The sequence below is a fragment of the Pinus tabuliformis genome, chromosome 9 (assembly GCF_031772625.1).
Source record: "Pinus tabuliformis cultivar Carrire ecotype Pingquan chromosome 9, CPIR1, whole genome shotgun sequence".
In the NCBI taxonomy this organism is placed as follows: Eukaryota; Viridiplantae; Streptophyta; class Pinopsida; order Pinales; family Pinaceae; genus Pinus; species Pinus tabuliformis.
Window position 1 is genome coordinate 695,834,805 of NC_142307.1, and position 3,269 is coordinate 695,838,073.

Consider the following 3,269-nt stretch of genomic DNA (forward strand, 5'->3'; position numbering starts at 1 on the left):
TAAATCATACAAAAGTGGAAACTCTATTTGATACCGGATCCCAAGAAAACTTAATTTCAGAGTCCTTGGTAAAGAAGCTAGGCTTGGAAACTACACCACATCCAAAACCTTACCCACTTGGATGGATACATGATAAAGCAAAACTGAATGTAACTAAGCAGTGTAAGGTTAAATTTGTGATTGCTTCTAAGTTAGTGGATGAGGTAAAACTTGATGTAATACCATTGGATATATGTGGCATGGTGTTAGGGAGTCCATATCTATATGAGAGAAAGGAAATATTCTTCCGCAATGAAAACAAATACCAAATCACAAAAGATGGGGTAGAATATTTTGTAAGCGCTCATCAAACTAAAATCAATGCCAGCCTTGTAAGTGCAGGACAAATGAAAAGGTTGGTGAATTCTAGTAAGGGTTGCATGCTTATGGTTATAAGAGGAAAAGAGGCAGAATTAGCCAATGCTTTCTAGGGTTGTGATCAAGAACATAAAAAGGAATTATGTGAATTAATTTCTAACTATGATGAGATGTTTCAAGAACCGAAGGGATTACCTCCGAAGAGGGAAATCCAACATGAGATCCATTTGCAGTATGATGCTCCTTTACCAAATATTGGCATGTACAGGATGTCGACCATGGAGATGGAGGAAATCAAAAAGTAGGTGCAGAAATTGCTGGACCAAGGGGTCATCAGACCGAGCACTTCTCCATGTGGCTCACCGATTGTCTTAGTGCCAAAGAAAGATGGCACATGGAGGATGTGCGTGGATTACCAAGCACTAAAAAAAATCACGGTGAAAAATCGTTACCCTCTTCCACACATTGATGACTTATTATATCAGTTAAAGAATGCTAGCTATTTCACCAAATTGGATTTGCATAGTAGTTATCACCAACTCCGAATTGTAGAGTAGGATGTGTGGAAAACTGCCTTCAAGACCAAACAGGGGTTGTTCAAATGGATGGTGATGCCATTCGGACTTTGCAACACTCCAACCACTTTCATGAGGGTCATGAATGATCTCTTTAGGCCTTTCATTGATGAATTTTTTCTTGTATATCTAGATGATATCCTTGTCTTTAGTAAAAGTTGGAATGAACATGTATGTCATGTGAAGAAAGTGTTTGATGTATTGAAAAAAGAAAAACTCTATGTAAAATTATCAAAGTGTGAGTTCAGGAAAACCTCTTTGGTTTACCTAGGTCATATTCTTGGTCATGATCAGTTAAAAATTGATCCTGCTAAAGTTGAAGCAATTGTAAATTGGCCTAAGCCTACTAGTGTAACCAAGGTCCGCAACTTTTTAGGTGCAGTCTAGTATTGGAGGATATTTATTGCCAATTTCATTGTTATTGCAGCACCTCTGCACACATTGACAAGTGTGAAACAGGTCTTCCAATGGGGAGGAAAATAGTAAAATTCCTTCGAAACATTAAAGGAAAATATCAACACTGCACCAGTCTTAGCTTTACCACATCTCCAACAGCCATTTGAGGTCGAAACAAATGCCACCGGATATGCCATGGGAGTTGTACTGATGCAACAAAAGAAGCTAATATGTTACCATTCCGAGAAGTTCTCTCAGGCTGTGATAAACTATCCCACTTATGACAAGGAGCTTTATGCCTTGGTTCAAAGTGTGAAAAAGTGGAAACACTACTTGATCGGCAAGGAGACCATCATCCATACAGATCATCATCCCTTACAGTACCTTCAGTCACAAAACAAGTTGCAGCAATCTCATCATTTCAGATGGATGGGTTTTCTTCAACAGTTTCATCTGGTAATAAAGTATAAGAAGGGCACTAGCAACAAAGTGGCTGATATGCTATCTTGCCCTCCTATTTATGCTTCTATTATTTTGCATAATGCTTTGTTGTCTTTTGAGAGTTATGCTAAACAATATGCTAACGATGATGACTTTAAGGAGATTTATGCAAAACTAACCCATGGTTCATAGGTGGAAAACTATCACTTGCAGGGGAAACTGTTGTATCACCTTGGAAAATTGTGCATTCCCACAGGGGAACGAGTACATGTAATTCGAGAGGCCCACACCTCTCTTGTGTCTAGTCACTTTGGTGTTGAAAAGACTTTATGTCATGTAAAAAGATTTTGTTTTTGGCCTCATATGAAGAACATTGTGACTCGCTATGTAAAGGGTTGTGTGATGTGTTTTATTTCAAAGCCCTCTAATAGAAAACTCGGGCTCTACACACCACTCCCTATTCTGATTCATCCATGGGAAAGTGTGTTGATGGACTTTGTAGGAGGTTTACCTTTGTCTAGAAAGAGTCACAACTATTTGTATGTCGTCGTTGACCATTTTAGCAAGATGTGTATTTTAATGCCTTGTAAAAAGCAGATCACTGCAGAGTAGACTGCTTATCTTTTCTTTCAGCATGTTTGGGTCCATTTTGGGCTACCCACATCTATCGTGTCAGATTAGGACTCTCACTTTCTTAGAGAGTTTTGGACCAGCTTGTGGAAGATGATGGACACCAAGTTGAAAAGAAGCATGACATTTCACCCACAGACTGATGGACAAACAGAGGTTTTCAATCACACCCTGGTACATTTTTTGCAAGGCTATTGTGGGAAACATCCTAAGTTGTGGGATGAGCATCTTCCATATGTGCAACATTCCTACAATTGAGCAGTGCACTCATCTACGTAGTGTTCACCATTTGAGACCTGTTTTGGCTACCTGCCAAAGGACCCTTTTGATATGGTCTTTGGAAGGGAAGATGACTCCAGTGGATGTAATGACAGGGACAAAGCACAGTAGTTCATTCAGCGGATCCAGTTGATTCACCAAGGAGTATAGGAGAAATTGGAGAAAATTCAAGCCCATTACAAGGCTCAACATGAAAAACATTGAGTCAACCATCAATTTCAAGTGGGCGACAAAGTGTGGTTCCATATCAACAAGGAGAGGATGAAGGGAGAAGGGAAGAAGTTGTGACCAATTCGGTATGGGCCATTCACCATTTTGGAGAAGATTGGAAACAATGCCTTTCATCTCGATTTGCTGATATATATGTAGATGTACTCGTAGTTAATGTGGAGAACTTAAAGTTGTATGAGCCACCATTGATTATGGACACCGAGGAGGTGGGCACAATTCCTACTGTTGATGATTTTGTACCAAATTATCTTGATGAGTTACCTAAAGACATCATCCTTGACAGAAGAACCAGGACTTCACGACGAGTAGATGTGGAATACCTTAGAGTTGGTTTCAAGGGGATGCACCCTAGCAAGGCAA